We start from the raw sequence: 17,309 nt of genomic DNA on the forward strand, positions 1-17,309 counted from the left end.
CCCTGGGGAGACTCCAGAAGTACTCAAAGATTCATGTCAGCCCCTGAGAGGAATCCTCGGTTCCGGCCCTGACTCCACACAAGGTTTTTGGCCCCAATATCGACGGGAGAGGAATCCCTAGAGGCCCCCTAGCAACTCGCATGGGGACTGGCCTTTCCAGAGGCCACCAGAGCGGGTCCCTGATGTCCCCGTCGTATCTCGAGAACACCTGCCGCAGCTCGAGAAAATCCAGGAAGTTCTCCCTTACAGGCGAGATGAGGCCAATTTCCGATGAGGCGTCTGGAGAGTAATGACACCTAACCTCTGGAAACTCGAAAGGGTCTTTCACACCCTTGCGGCAACTCAAGAAGTTCACCGCCATACCCATCTCCAATCGAGAGGAAGCACGATGATAACGCGCACATCCAGAGGAGCCCCGTATCCTTCTCGTAGCTCGAGATGAGGGATCCTTTCCCTGCTTTCAACGGGAAAGAATTCCCGGCGTTCCCGTCGCATCTCAAGAGGAGGCACTCTCAACAGGAAAGGCGAGAGGAACTCCGTGGTCGTATCACCATTCCAAGAGTCCCCCAGATGTCTCAGTCCATTCCAGAGGAACCTCTTTGCCCTTCACTGGCTCATCTTTCACGCCGAGGATCGACTCACACCACGGTGACACGTGGGACAGCCCTGTGGGAAAGCCTCGAGGGAAAGCCTCAAGGGAAAACCACAGATCCTTTGATCCACGCCACGGGAAGCGTGACATTGCTGCTACAGCCTGGAAGGAAAGCGCACGTGCATGCCCCCACTCGAGACGAGGCCTGACTCCCCTGGGGAGACTCCAGAAGTACCCAAAGATCCATGTCAGCCCCTGAGAGGAATCCTCGGATCCGGCCCTGACTCCACACAAGGTTTTTGGCCCCGGTATCAACAGAAGAGGAATCCCGAGAGGCCCCCTAGCAACTCGCATGGGGAATGGCCTCTCCTGAGGCCACCAGGGCGGGTCCCTGAGGTCCCCGTCGTAACTCGAGAACACCTGCCGCAACTCGAGAAAATCCAGGAAGTTCTCCCATCCAGGCGAGATGAGGCCTATTTCCGATGAGGCGTCTGGAGACTAATGACACCTAACCTCTGGAACTTCGAAAGGGTCTTTCACACCCTTGCTGCAACTCAAGAAGTTCACCGCCATACCCGTCTCCACTCGAGAGGAAGCACGATGGTCCCGCCCACATCCAGAGGAGCCCCGTTTTCCCCTCGGAGCTCGAGATGAGGGATCCTTTCCCTGTTTTCAACGGGAAAGAATTCCCGGCGTTCCCGTCGCATCTCAACAGGAGGCACTCTCAACAGGAAAGGCGAGAGGAACTCCATGGTCGTACCACCATTCCAAGAGTCCCCCAGATGTCTCAGTCCATTCCAGAGGAACCTCTTTGCCCTGCACTGGCTCATCTTTCACGCCGAGGATCGACTCACACCACGGTGGCACGTGGGACAGCCCTGTGGGAAAGCCTCGAGGGAAAGCCTCGAGGAAAAACCACAGATCCTTTGATCTACGCGACGGGAAGCGTGACATTGCTGCTACAGCCTGGAAGGAAAGCGCACGTGCATGCCCCCACTCGAGACGAGGCCGGACTCCCCAGGGGAGACTCCAGAAGTACCCAAATATCCATGTCAGCCCATGAGAGGAATCCTCGGTTCCGGCCCTGACTCCACACAAGGATTTTGGCCCCGGTATCGACGGGAGAGGAATCCCGAGAGGCCCCCTAGCAACTCGCATGGGGACTGGCCTTTCCTGAGGCCACCAGGGCTGGTCCCTTAGGTCCCCGTCGTAACTCGAGAACACCTGCCGCAACTCGAGAAAATCCAGGAAGTTCTCCCTTCCAGGCGAGATGAGGCCTATTTCCGATGAGGCGACTGGAGACTAATGACACGGAACCTCTGCAACTTCGAAAGGTTCATTCACACCCTTGCTGCAACTCAAGAAGTTCACCGCCATACCCGTCTCCACTCGAGAGGAAGCACGATGGTCCCGCCCACATCCAGAGGAGCCCCGTTTACCCCTCATAGCTCGAGATGAGGGATCCTTTCCCTACTTTCAACGGGAAAGAATTCCCGGCGTTCCCGTCGCATCTCAAGAGGAGGCACTCTCAACAGGAAAGGCGAGAGGAACTCCATGGTCATCCCACCATTCCAAGAGTCCCCCAGATATCTCACTCCATTCGAGAGGAACCTCTTTGCCCTGCACTGGCTCATCTTTCACGCCGAGGATCGACTCACACCACGGAGGCACGTGGGACAGCCCTGTGGGAAAGCCTCGATGGAAAATCACAGATCCTTTGATCCACGCGACGGGAAGCGTGACATTGCTGCTACAGCCTGGAAGGAAAGCGCACGTGCATGCCCCCACTCGAGACGAGGCCTGACTCCCCTGGGGAGACTCCAGAAGTACCCAAAGATCCATGTCAGCCCCTGAGAGGAATCCTCGGTTCCGGCCCTGACTCTACACAAGGTTTTTGGCCCCGGTATCGACGGGAGAGTAATCCCGAGAGGCCCCCTAGCAACTAGCATGGGGACTGGCCTCTCCTGAGGCCACCAGGGCGGGGCCCTGAGGTCCCCGTCGTAACTCGAGAACACCTGCCGCAACTCGAGAAAATCCAGGAAGTTCTCCCTTCCAGGCGAGATGAGGCCTATTTCCGATGAGGCGTCTGGAGACTAATGACACCTAACCTCTGGAACTTCGAAAGGGTCTTTCACACCCTTGCTGCAACTCAAGAAGTTCACCGCCATACCCGTCTCCACTCGAGAGGATGCACGATGGTCCCGCCCACATCCAGAGGAGCCCCGTTTCCCCCTCGTAGCTCGAGATGAGGGATCCTTTCCCTGCTTTCAACGGGAAAGAATTCCCGGCGTTACCGTCGCATCTCAAGAGGAGGCACTCTCAACAGGAAAGGCGAGAGAAACTCCATGGTCGTACCACCATTCCAAAAGTCCCCCAGATGTCTCAGTCCATTCCAGAGGAACCTATTTGCCCTGCACTGGCTCATCTTTCACGCCGAGGATCGACTCACACCACGGTGGCACGTGGGGCAGCCCTGTGGGAAAGCCTCGAGAGAAAGCCTCGAGGGAAAACCACAGATCCATTACTCCACGCGACGGGATGCGTGACATTGCTGCTACAGCCTGGAAGGAAATCGCACGTGCATGCCCCCACACGAGCCGAGGCCTGACTCCCCTGGGGAGACTCCAGAAGTACCCAAAGATCCATGTCAGCCCCTGAGAGGAATCCTCGGTTCCGGCCCTGACTTCACACAAGGTTTTTGGCCCCGGTATCGACGGGAGATTAATCCCGAGAGGCCCCCTAGCAACTCGCATGGGTACTGGCCTCCCCTGAGGCCACCAGGGCGGGTCCCTGAGGTCCCCGTCGTAACTCGAGAACACCTGCCGCAACTCGAGAAAATCCAGGAAGTTCTCCCTTCCAGGCGCGATGAAGCCTATTTCCGATGAGGCGTCTGGAGACGAATGACACCTAACCTCTGGAACTTCGAAAGGGTCTTTCACACCCTTGCTGCAACTCAAGAAGTTCACCGCCATACCCGTCTCCACTCGAGAGGAAGCACGATGGTCCCGCCCACATCGAGAGGAGCCCCGTTTCCCCCTCGAAGCTCGAGATGAGGGATCCTTTCCCTGCTTTCAACGGGAAAGAATTCCCGGCGTTCCCGTCGCATCTCAAGAGGAGGCACTCTCAACAGGAAAGGCGAGAGGAACTCCATGGTCGTACCACCATTCCAGGAGTCCCCCAGATGTCTCAGTCCATTCCAGAGGAACCTCTTTGCCCTGCACTGGCTCATCTTTCACGCCGAGGATCGACTCACACCACGGTGGCACGTGGGACAGCCCTGTGGGAAAGCCTCGAGGGAAAGCCTCGAGGGAAAACCACAGATCCTTTGATCCACGCCACGGGAAGCGTGACATTGCTGCTACAGCCTGGAAGGAAAGCGCACGTGCATGCCCCCACTCGAGACGAGGCCTGACTCCCCTGGGGAGACTCCAGAAGTACCCAAAGATCCATGTCAGCCCTTGAGAGGAATTCTCGGTTCCGGCCCTGACTCCACACAAGGTTTTTGGCCCCGGTATCGACGGGAGAGGAATCCCGAGAGGCCTCCCAGCAACTCGCATGGGGACTGGCCTCTCCTGAGGCCACAAGGGCGGGTTCCTGAGGTCCCCGTCGTAACTCGAGAACACCTGCCGCAACTCGAGAAAATCCAGGAAGTTCTCCCTTCCAGGCGAGATGAGGCCTATTTCCGATGAGGCGTCTGGAGACTAATGACACCTAACCTCTGGAACTTCGAAAGGGTCTTTCACACCCTTGCTGCAACTCAAGAAGTTCACCGCCATACCCGTCTCCACTCGAGAGGAAGCACGATGGTCCCGCCCACATCCAGAGGAGCCCCGTTTCCCCCTCGTAGCTCGAGATGAGGGATCCTTTCACTGCTTTCAAAGCAAACAATTCCCGGCGTTCCTGACGCATCTCAAGAGGTGGCACTCTAAACAGGAAAGGCGAGAGTAACTCCATGGTCGTACCACCATTCCAAGAGTCCCCCAGATGTCTCAGTCCATTCCAGAGGAACCTCTTTGCCCTGCACTGGCTCATCTTTCACGCCGAGGATCGACTCACACCACGGTGGCACGTGGGACAGCCCTGTGGGAAAGCCTCGATGGAAAATCACAGATCCTTTGATCCACGCGACGGGAAGCGTGACATTGCTGCTACAGCCTGGAAGGAAAGCGCACGTGCATGCCCCCACTCGAGACGAGGCCTGACTCCCCTGGGGAGACTCCAGAAGTACCCAAAGATCCATGTCAGCCCCTGAGAGGAATCCTCGGTTCCGGCCCTGACTCTACACAAGGTTTTTGGCCCCGGTATCGACTGGAGAGTAATCCCGAGAGGCCCCCTAGCAACTCGCATGGGGACTGGCCTCTCCTGAGGCCACCAGGGCGGGTCCCTGAGGTCCCCGTCGTAACTCAAGAACACCTGCCGCAACTCTAGAAAATCCAGGAATTTCTCCCTTCCAGGCGAGATGAGGCCTATTTCCGATGAGGCGTCTGGAGACTAATGACACCTAACCTCTGGAACTTCGAAAGGGTCTTTCACACCCTTGCTGCAACTCAAGAAGTTCACCGCCATACCCGTCTCCACTCGAGAGGAAGCACGATGGTCCCGCCCACATCCAGAGGAGCCCCGTTTCCCCCTCGTAGCTCGAGATGAGGGATCCTTTCCCTGCTTTCAACGGGAAAGAATTCCCGGCGTTCCCGTCGCATCTCAAGAGGAGGCACTCTCAACAGGAAAGGCGAGAGAAACTCCATGGTCGTACCACCATTCCAAGAGTCCCCCAGATGTCTCAGTCCATTCCAGAGGAAACTCTTTGCCCTGCACTGGCTCATCTTTCACGCCGAGGATCGACTCACACCACGGTGGCACGTGGGGCAGCCCTGTGGGAAAGCCTCGAGGGAAAGCCTCGAGGGAAAACCACAGATCCTTTGATCCACGCGACGGGAAACTTGACATTGCTGCTACAGCATGGAAGGAAATCGCACGTGCATGCCCCCACTCGAGACGAGGCCTGACTCCCCTGGGGAGACTCCAGAAGTACCCAAAGATCCATGTCAGCCCTTGAGAGCAATTCTCGGTTCCGGCCCTGACTCCACACAAGGTTTTTGGCCCCGGTATCGACGGGAGAGGAATCCTGAGAGGCCTCCCAGCAACTCGCATGGGGACTGGCCTCTCCTGAGGCCACCAGGGCGGGTCCCTGTGGTCCCCGTCGTAACTCGAGAACACCTGCCGCAACTCGAGAAAATCCAGGAAGTTCTCCCTTCCAGGCGAGATGAGGCCTATTTCCGATGAGGCGTCTGGAGACTAATGACACCTAACCTCTGGAACTTCGAAAGGGTCTTTCACACCCTTGCTGCAACTCAAGAAGTTCACCGCCATACCCGTCTCCACTCGAGAGGAAGCACGATGGTCCCGCCCACATCCAGAGGAGCCCCGTTTCCCCCTCGGAGCTCGAGATGAGGGATCCTTTCCCTGCTTTCAACGGGAAAGAATTCCCGGCGTTCCCGTCGCATCTCAAGAGGAGGCACTCTCAACAGGAAAGGCGAGAGGAACTCCATGGTCGTACCACCATTCCAAGAGTCCCCCAGATGTCTCAGTCCATTCCAGAGGAACGTCTTTGCCCTGCACTGGCTCATCTTTCACGCCGAGGATCGACTCACACCACGGTGGCACGTGGGACAGCCCTGTGGGAAAGCCTCGAGGGAAAGCCTCGAGGGAAAACCACAGATCCTTTGATCCACACCACGGGAAGCGTGACATTGCTGCTACAGCCTGGAAGGAAAGCGCACGTGCATGCCCCCACTCGAGCCGAGGCCTGACTCCCCTGGGGAGACTCCAGAAGTACCCAAACATCCATGTCAGCCCCTGAGAGGAATCCTCGGTTCCGGCCCTGACTCCACACAAGGTTTTTGGCCCCGGTATCGACGGGAGAGGAATCCCGAGAGGCCCACTAGCAACTCGCATGGGGACTGGCCTCTCCTGAGGCCATCAGGGCGGGTCCCTGTGGTTCCCGTCGTAACTCGAGAACACCTGCCGCAACTCGAGAAAATCCAGGAATTTCTCCCTTCCAGGCGAGATGAGGCCTATTTCCGATGAGGCGTCTGGAGACTAATGACACCTAACCTCTGGAACTTCGAAAGGGTCTTTCACACCCTTGCTGCAACTCAAGAAGTTCACCGCCATACCCGTCTCCACTCGAGAGGAAGCACGATGGTCCCGCCCACATCCAGAGGAGCCCCGTTTCCCCCTCGTAGCTCGAGATGAGGGATCCTTTCCCTGCTTTCAACGGGAAAGAATTCCCGGCGTTCCCGTCGCATCTCAAGAGGAGGCACTCTCAACAAGAAAGGCGTGAGGAACTGCATGGTCGTACCACCATTTCAAGAGTCCCCCAGATGTCTCAGTCCATTCCAGAGGAAGCTCTTTGCCCTGCACTGGCTCATCATTCACGCCGAGGATCGACTCACACCACGGTGGCACGTGGGACAGCCCTGTGGGAAAGCCTCGAGGGAAAGCCTCGAGGGAAAACCACAGATCCTTTGATCCACACCACGGGAAGCGTGACATTGCTGCTACAGCCTGGAAGGAAAGCGCACGTGCATGCCCCCACTCGAGACGAGGCCTGACTCCCCTGGGGAGACTCCAGAAGTACCCAAAGATCCATGTCAGCCACTGAGAGGAATCCTCGGTTCCGGCCCTGACTCCACACAAGGTTTTTGGCCCCGGTATCGACGGGAGAGGAATCCCCAGAGGCCCCCTAGCAACTCGCATGGGGACTGGCCTCTCCTGAGGCCACCAGGGCGGGTCCCTGAGGTCCCCGTCGTAACTCGAGAACACCTACCGCAACTCGAGAAAATCCAGGAAGTTCTCCCTTCCAGGCGAGATGAGGCCTATTTCCGATGAGGCGTCTGGAGACTAATGACACCTAAACTCTGGAACTTCGAAAGGGTCTTTCACACCCTTGCTGCAAATCAAGAAGTTCACCGCCATACCCGTCTCCACTCTAGAGGAAGCACGATGGTCCCGCCCACATCCAGAGGAGCCCCGTTTCCCCCTCCTAGCTCGAGATGAGCGATCCTTTCCCTGCTTTCAACGGGAAAGAATTCCCGGCGTTCCCGTCGCATCTCAAGAGGAGGCACTCTCAACAGGAAAGGCGAGAGGAACTCCATGGTCGTACCACCATTCCAAGAGTCCCCCAGATGTCTCAGTCCATTCCAGAGGAACCTCTTTGCCCTGCACTGGCTCAGCTTTCACGCCGAGGATCGACTCACACCACGGTGGCACGTGGGACAGCCCTGTGGGAAAGCCTCGAGGGAAAGCCTCGAGGGAAAACCACAGATCCTTTGATCCACGCGATGGGAAGCGTGACATTGCTGCTACAGCCTGGAAGGAAAGTGCACGTGCATGCCTCCACTCGAGATGAGGCCTTTCTCCCCTGGCGAGACTCCAGAAGTACCCAAAGATCCATATCAGCCCGTGAGAGGAATCCTCGGTTCCGGCCCAGACTCCACACAAGGATTTTGGCCCGGGTATCGACGGGAGAGCAATCCCGAGAGGCCCCCTAGCAACTCGCATGGGGACTGGCCTCTCCTGAGGCCACCAGGGCGGGTCCCTGAGGTCCCCGTCGTAACTCGAGAACACCTGCCGCAACTCGAGAAAATCCAGGAAGTTCTCCCTTCCAGCGAGATGAGGCCTATTTCCGATGAGGCGTCTGGAGACTAATGACACCTAACCTCTGGAACTTCGAAAGGGTCTTTCACACCCTTGCTGCAACTCAAGGGGTTCACCGCCATACCCATCTCCACTCGAGAGGAAGAACGATGGTCCCGCCCCCATCCAGAGGAGCCCCGTTTCCCCCTCGGAGATCGAGATGAGGGATCGTTTCCCTGCTTTCAACGGGAAAGAATTCCTGCGTTCCCGTCGCATCTCAAGAGGAGGCACTCTCAACAGGAAAGGCGAGAGGAACTCCATGGCCGTACCACCATTCCAAGAGTCCCCCAGATGTCTCTTTCCATTCCAGAGGAACCTCTTTGCCCTCCACTGGCTCATCTTTCACGGAGAAGTCGACTCACACCACAGTGGCACGTGGGACAGCCCTGTGGGAAAGCCTCGAGGGAAAACCACAGATCCTTTGATCCACGACACGGGAAGCGTGACATTGCTGCTACAGCCTGGAAGGAAAGCACACGTGCATGCCCCCACTCGAGACGAGGCCTGACTCCCCTGGGGAGACTCCAGAAATACCCAAAGATCCATGTCATCCCCTGAGAGGAATCCTCGGTTCCGGCCCTGACTCCAGACAAGGTTTTTGGCCCCGGTATCGACGGGAGAGGAATCCCGAGAGGCCCCCTAGCAACTCGCATGGGGACTGGCCTTTACTGAGGCCACCAGGGCGGGTCCCTGAGGTCCCCGTCATAACTCGAGAACACCTGCCACAACTCGAGAATATCCAGGAAGTTCTCCCTTCTAGGCGAGATGAGGCCTATTTCCGATGATGCGTCTGGAGACGAATGACACCTAACCTCTGGAACTTCGAAAGGGTCTTTCACACCCTTGCTGCAACTCAAGAAGTTCACCGCCATACCCGTCTCCACTCGAGAGGAAGCACGATGGTCCCGCCCACATCGAGAGGAGCCCCGTTTCCCCCTCGAAGCTCGAGATGAGGGATTCTTTCCCTGCTTTCAACGCAAAGAATTCCCGGCCTTCCCGTCACATCTCAAGAGGAGGCACTCTCAACAGGAAAGGCGAGAGGAACTCCATGGTCGTACCACCATTCCAAGAGTCCCCCAGATGTCTCAGTCCATTCCAGAGGAACCTCTTTGCCGTACACTGGATCATCTTTCACGCCGAGGATCGACTCACACCACGGTGGCACGTGGGACAGCCCTGTGGGAAAGCCTCGAGGGAAAGCCTCGAGGGAAAACCACAGATCCTTTGATCCACACCACGGGAAGCGTGACATTGCTGCTACAGCCTGGAAGGAAAGCGCACGTGCATGCCCCCACTCGAGCCGAGGCCTGACTCCCCTGGGGAGACTCCAGAAGTACCCAAACATCCATGTCAGCCCCTGAGAGGAATCCTCGGTTCCGGCCCTGACTCCACACAAGGTTTTTGGCCCCGGTATCGACGGGAGAGGAATCCCGAGTGGCCCACTAGCAACTCGCATGGGGACTGGCCTCTCCTGAGGCCATCAGGGCGGGTCCCTGTGGTTCCCGTCGTAACTCGAGAACACCTGCCGCAACTCGAGAAAATCCAGGAATTTCTCCCTTCCAGGCGAGATGAGGCCTATTTCCGATGAGGCGTCTGGAGACTAATGACACCTAACCTCTGGAACTTCGAAAGGGTCTTTCACACCCTTGCTGCAACTCAAGAAGTTCACCGCCATACCCGTCTCCACTCGAGAGGAAGCACGATGGTCCCGCCCACATCCAGAGGAGCCCCGTTTCCCCCTCGTAGCTCGAGATGAGGGATCCTTTCCCTGCTTTCAACGGGAAAGAATTCCCGGCGTTCCCGTCGCATCTCAAGCGGAGGCACTCTCAACAAGAAAGGCGTGAGGAACTGCATGGTCGTACCACCATTTCAAGAGTCCCCCAGATGTCTCAGTCCATTCCAGAGGAAGCTCTTTGCCCTGCACTGGCTCATCTTTCACGCCGAGGATCGACTCACACCACGGTGGCACGTGGGACAGCCCTGTGGGAAAGCCTCGAGGGAAAGCCTCGAGGGAAAACCACAGATCGTTTGATTCACGCCACGGGAAGCGTGACATTGCTGCTACAGCCTTGAAGGAAAGCGCACGTGCATGCCCCCACTCGAGACGAGGCCTGACTCCCCTGGGGAGACTCCAGAATTACCCAAAGATCCATGTCAGCCACTGAGAGGAATCCTCGGTTCCGGCCCTGACTCCACACAAGGTTTTTGGCCCCGGTATCGACGGGAGAGGAATCCCGAGAGGCCCCCTAGCAACTCGCATGGGGACTGGCCTCTCCTGAGGCCACCAGGGCGGGTCCCTGAGGTCCCCGTCGTAACTCGAGAACACCTACCGCAACTCGAGAAAATCCAGGAAGTTCTCCCTTCCAGGCGAGATGAGGCCTATTTCCGATGAGGCGTCTGGAGACTAATGACACCTAAACTCTGGAACTTCGAAAGGGTCTTTCACACCCTTGCTGCAAATCAAGAAGTTCACCGCCATACCCGTCTCCACTCTAGAGGAAGCACGATGGTCCCGCCCACATCCAGAGGAGCCCCGTTTCCCCCTCCTAGCTCGAGATGAGCGATCCTTTCCCTGCTTTCAACGGGAAAGAATTCCCGGCGTTCCCGTCGCATCTCAAGAGGAGGCACTCTCAACAGGAAAGGCGAGAGGAACTCCATGGTCGTACCACCATTCCAAGAGTCCCCCAGATGTCTCAGTCCATTCCAGAGGAACCTCTTTGCCCTGCACTGGCTCAGCTTTCACGCCGAGGATCGACTCACACCACGGTGGCACGTGGGACAGCCCTGTGGGAAAGCCTCGAGGGAAAGCCTCGAGGGAAAACCACAGATCCTTTGATCCACGCGATGGGAAGCGTGACATTGCTGCTACAGCCTGGAAGGAAAGTGCACGTGCATGCCTCCACTCGAGATGAGGCCTTTCTCCCCTGGCGAGACTCCAGAAGTACCCAAAGATCCATATCAGCCCGTGAGAGGAATCCTCGGTTCCGGCCCAGACTCCACACAAGGATTTTGGCCCGGGTATCGACGGGAGAGCAATCCCGAGAGGCCCCCTAGCAACTCGCATGGGGACTGGCCTCTCCTGAGGCCACCAGGTCGGGTCCCTGAGGTCCCCGTCGTAACTCGAGAACACCTGCCGCAACTCGAGAAAATCCAGGAAGTTCTCCCTTCCAGCGAGATGAGGCCTATTTCCGATGAGGCGTCTGGAGACTAATGACACCTAACCTCTGGAACTTCGAAAGGGTCTTTCACACCCTTGCTGCAACTCAAGGAGTTCACCGCCATACCCATCTCCACTCGAGAGGAAGAACGATGGTCCCGCCCCCATCCAGAGGAGCCCCGTTTCCCCCTCGGAGATCGAGATGAGGGATCGTTTCCCTGCTTTCAACGGGAAAGAATTCCTGCGTTCCCGTCGCATCTCAAGAGGAGGCACTCTCAACAGGAAAGGCGAGAGGAACTCCATGGCCGTACCACCATTCCAAGAGTCCCCCAGATGTCTCTTTCCATTCCAGAGGAACCTCTTTGCCCTCCACTGGCTCATCTTTCACGGAGAAGTCGACTCACACCACAGTGGCACGTGGAACAGCCCTGTGGGAAAGCCTCGAGGGAAAACCACAGATCCTTTGATCCACGCCACGGGAAGCGTGACATTGCTGCTACAGCCTGGAAGGAAAGCACACGTGCATGCCCCCACTCGAGACGAGGCCTGACTCCCCTGGGGAGACTCCAGAAATACCCAAAGATCCATGTCATCCCCTGAGAGGAATCCTCGGTTCCGGCCCTGACTCCAGACAAGGTTTTTGGCCCCGGTATCGACGGGAGAGGAATCCCGAGAGGCCCCCTAGCAACTCGCATGGGGACTGGCCTTTACTGAGGCCACCAGGGCGGGTCCCTGAGGTCCCCGTCATAACTCGAGAACACCTGCCACAACTCGAGAATATCCAGGAAGTTCTCCCTTCTAGGCGAGATGAGGCCTATTTCCGATGATGCGTCTGGAGACGAATGACACCTAACCTCTGGAACTTCGAAAGGGTCTTTCACACCCTTGCTGCAACTCAAGAAGTTCACCGCCATACCCGTCTCCACTCGAGAGGAAGCACGATGGTCCCGCCCACATCGAGAGGAGCCCCGTTTCCCCCTCGAAGCTCGAGATGAGGGATTCTTTCCCTGCTTTCAACGCAAAGAATTCCCGGCCTTCCCGTCACATCTCAAGAGGAGGCACTCTCAACAGGAAAGGCGAGAGGAACTCCATGGTCGTACCACCATTCCAAGAGTCCCCCAGATGTCTCAGTCCATTCCAGAGGAACCTCTTTGCCGTACACTGGCTCATCTTTCACGCCGAGGATCGACTCACACCACGGTGGCACGTGGGACAGCCCTGTGGGAAAGCCTCGAGGGAAAGCCTCGAGGGAAAACCACAGATCCTTTGATCCACGCCACGGGAAGCGTGACATTGCTGCTACAGCCTGGAAGGAAAGCGCACGTGCATGCCCCCACTCGAGCCGAGGCCTGACTCCCCTGGGGAGACTCCAGAAGTACCCAAACATCCATGTCAGCCCCTGAGAGGAATCCTCGGTTCCGGCCCTGACTCCACACAAGGTTTTTGGCGCCAGTATCGACGGTAGAGGAATCCCGAGAGGCCCCCTAGCAACTCGCATGGGGACTGGCCTCTCCTGAGGCCATCAGGGCGGGTCCCTGTGGTTCCCGTCGTAACTCGAGAACACCTGCCGCAACTCAAGAAAATCCAGGAAGTTCTCCCTTCCAGGCGAGATTAGGCCTATTTCCGATGAGGCGTCTGGAGACTAATGACACCTAACCTCTGGAACTTCGAAAGGGTCTTTCACACCCTTGCTGCAACTCAAGAAGTTCACCGCCATACCCGTCTCCACTCGAGAGGAAGCACGATGGTCCCGCCCACATCCAGAGGAGCCCCGTTTCCCCCTCGTAGCTCGAGATGAGGGATCCTTTCCCTGCTTTCAACGGGAAAGAATTCCCGGCGTTCCCGTCGCATCTCAAGAGGAGGCACTCTCAACAAGAAAGGCGTGAGGAACTGCATGGTCGTACCACCATTTCAAGAGTCCCCCAGATGTCTCAGTCCATTCCAGAGGAACCTCTTTGCCCGGCACTGGCTCATCTTTCACGCCGAGGATCGACTCACACCACGGTGGCACGTGGGACAGCCCTGTGGGAAAGCCTCGAGGGAAAGCCTCGAGGGAAAACCACAGATCGTTTGATTCACGCCACGGGAAGCGTGACATTGCTGCTACAGCCTTGAAAGAAAGCGCACGTGCATGCCCCCACTCGAGACGAGGCCTGACTCCCCTGGGGAGACTCCAGAAGTACCCAAAGATCCATGTCAGCCACTGAGAGGAATCCTCGGTTCCGGCCCTGACTCCACACAAGGTTTTTGGCCCCGGTATCGACGGGAGAGGAATCCCGAGAGGCCCCCTAGCAACTCGCATGGGGACTGGCCTCTCCTGAGGCCGCCAGGGCGGGTCGCTGAGGTCCCCGTCGTAACTCGAGAACACCTACCGCAACTCGAGAAAATCCAGGAAGTTCTCCCTTCCAGGCGAGATCAGGCCTATTTCCGATGAGGCGTCTGGAGACTAATGACACCTAAACTCTGGAACTTCGAAAGGGTCTTTCACACCCTTGCTGCAAATCAAGAAGTTCACCGCCATACCCGTCTCCACTCTAGAGGAAGCACGATGGTCCCGCCCACATCCAGAGGAGCCCCGTTTCCCCCTCCTAGCTCGAGATGAGCGATCCTTTCCCTGCTTTCAACGGGAAAGAATTCCCGGCGTTCCCGTCGCATCTCAAGAGGAGGCACTCTCAACAGGAAAGGCGAGAGGAACTCCATGGTCGTACCACCATTCCAAGAGTCCCCCAGATGTCTCAGTCCATTCCAGAGGAACCTCTTTGCCCTGCACTGGCTCAGCTTTCACGCCGAGGATCGACTCACACCACGGTGGCACGTGGGACAGCCCTGTGGGAAAGCCTCGAGGGAAAGCCTCGAGGGAAAACCACAGATCCTTTGATCCACGCGATGGGAAGCGTGACATTGCTGCTACAGCCTGGAAGGAAAGTGCACGTGCATGCCCCCCCTCGAGATGAGGCCTTTCTCCCCTGGCGAGACTCCAGAAGTACCCAAAGATCCATATCAGCCCGTGAGAGGAATCCTCGGTTCCGGCCCAGACTCCACACAAGGTTTTTGGCCCGGGTATCGACGGGAGAGGAATCCCGAGAGGCCCCCTAGCAACTCGCATGGGGACTGGCCTCTCCTGAGGCCACCAGGGCGGGTCCCTGAGGTCCCCGTCGTAACTCGAGAACACCTGCCGCAACTCGAGAAAATCCAGGAAGTTCTCCCTTCCAGCGAGATGAGGCCTATTTCCGATGAGGCGTCTGGAGACTAATGACACCTAACCTCTGGAACTTCGAAAGGGTCTTTCACACCCTTGCTGCAACTCAAGAAGTTCACCGCCATACCCATCTCCACTCGAGAGGAAGAACGATGGTCCCGCCCCCATCCAGAGGAGCCCCGTTTCCCCCTCGGAGATCGAGATGAGGGATCCTTTCCCTGCTTTCAACGGGAAAGAATTCCTGCGTTCCCGTCGCATCTCAAGAGTAGGCACTCTCAACAGGAAAGGCGAGAGGAACTCCATGGCCTTACCACCATTCCAAGAGTCCCCCAGATGTCTCTTTCCATTCCAGAGGAACCTCTTTGCCCTGCACTGGCTCATCTTTCACGGAGAAGTCGACTCACACCACAGTGGCACGTGGGACAGCCCTGTGGGAAAGCCTCGAGGGAAAACCACAGATCCTTTGATCCACGCCACGGGAAGCGTGACATTGCTGCTACAGCCTGGAAGGAAAGCACACGTGCATGCCCCCACTCGAGACGAGGCCTGACTCCCCTGGGGAGACTCCAGAAGTACCCAAAGATCCATGTCAGCCCCTGAGAGGAATCCTCGGTTCCGGCCCTGACTCCACACAAGGTTTTTGGCCCCAGTATCGACGGGAGAGGAATCCCGAGAGGCACCCTAGCAACTCGCATGGGGACTGGCCTCTCCTGAGGCCACCAGGGCGGGTCCCTGAGGTCCCCGTCGTAACTCGAGAACACCTGCCGCAACTCGAGGAAATCCAGGAAGTTCTCCCTTCTAGGCGAGATGAGGCCTATTTCCGATGATGCGTCTGGAGACGAATGACACCTAACCTCTGGAACTTCGAAAGGGTCTTTCACACCCTTGCTGCAACTCAAGAAGTTCTCCGCCATACCCGTCTCCACTCTAGAGGAAGCACAATGGTCCCGCCCACATCCAGAGGAGCCCCGTTTCCCCCTCCTAGTTCGAAATGAGCGATCCTTTCCCTGCTTTCAACGGGAAAGAATTCCCGGCGTTCCCGTCGCTTCTCAAGCGGAGGCACTCTCAACAGGAAAGGCGAGAGGAACTCCATGGTCGTACCACCATTCCAAGAGTCCCCCAGATGTCTCAGTCCATTCCAGAGGAACCTCTTTGCCCTGCACTGGCTCATCTTTCACGTCGAGGATCGACTCACACCACAGTGGCACGTGGGACAGCCCTGTGGGACAGCCTCGAGGGAAAGCCTCGAGGGAAAACCACAGATCCTTTGATCCACGCCACGGGAAGCGTGACATTGCTGCTACAGCCTGGAAGGAAAGTGCACGTGCATGCCCCGACTCGAGACGAGGCCTGACTCCCCTGGGGAGACTCCAGAAGTACCCAAAGATCCATGTCAGGCCCTGAGAGGAATCCTCGGTTCCGGCCTTGACTCCACACAAGGTTTTTGCCCCGGTATCGACGGGAGAGGAATCCCGAGAGGCCCCCTAGCAACTCGCATGGGGACTGGCCTCTCCTGAGGCCACCAGGGCGGTTCCCTGAGGTCCCCGTCGTAACTCGAGAACACCTGCCACAACTCGAGAAATTCCAGGAAGTTCCCCCTTCCAGGCGAGATGAGGCCTATTTCCGATGAGGCGTCTGGAGACTAATGACACCTAACCTCTGGAACTTCGAAAGGGTCTTTCACACCCTTGCTGCAACTCAAGAAGTTCACCGCCACACCCGTCTCCACTCGAGAGGAAGCACGATGGTCCCGCCCACATCCAGAGGAGCCCCGTTTCCCCCTCGTAGCTCGAGATGAGGGATCCTTTCCCTGCTTTCAACGGGAAAGAATTCCTGGCGTTCCCGTCGCATCTCAAGAGAAGGCACTCTCAACAGGAAAGGCGAGGGGAACTCCATGGTCGTACCACCATTCCAAGAGTCCCCCAGATGTCTCAATCCATTCCAGAGGAACCTCATTGCCCTGCACTGGCTCATCTTTCACGCCGAGGATCGACTCACACCACGGTGGCACGTGGGACAGCCCTGTGGGAAAGCCTCGAGGGAAAGCCTCGAGGGAAAAACACAGATCCTTTGATCCACGCCACGGGAAGCGTGACATTGCTGCTACAGCCTGGAAGGAAAGCGCACGTGCATGCCCCCACTCGAGACGAGGCCATACTCCCATGGGGAGACTCCAGAAGTACCCAAAGATCCATGTCAGCCCCTGAGAGGAATCCTCCGTTCCGGCCGTGACTCCACACAAGGTTTTTGGCCCCGGTATCGACGGGAGAGGAATCCCGAGAGGCCCCCTAGCAACTCGCATGGGGACTGGCCTCTCCTGAGGCCACCAGGGCGGGTCCCTGAGGTCCCCGTCGTAACTCGAGAACACCTACCGCAACTCGAGAAAATCCAGGAAGTTCTCCCTTCCAGGCGAGATGAGGCCTATTTCCGATGAGGCGTCTGGAGACTAATGACACCTAACCTCTGGAACTTCGAAAGGGTCTTTCACACCCTTGCTGCAACTCAAGAAGTTCACCGCCATACCCGTCTCCACTCTAGAGGAAGCACGATGGTCCCGCCCACATCCAGAGGAGCCCCGTTTCCCCCTCCAAGCTCGAGATGAGCGATCCTTTCCCTGCTTTCAACGGGAAAGAATTCCCGGCGTTCCCGTCGCATCTCAAGAG

Source organism: Capricornis sumatraensis, chromosome 14, assembly GCF_032405125.1.
Source record: "Capricornis sumatraensis isolate serow.1 chromosome 14, serow.2, whole genome shotgun sequence".
Classification (NCBI taxonomy): Eukaryota; Metazoa; Chordata; class Mammalia; order Artiodactyla; family Bovidae; genus Capricornis; species Capricornis sumatraensis.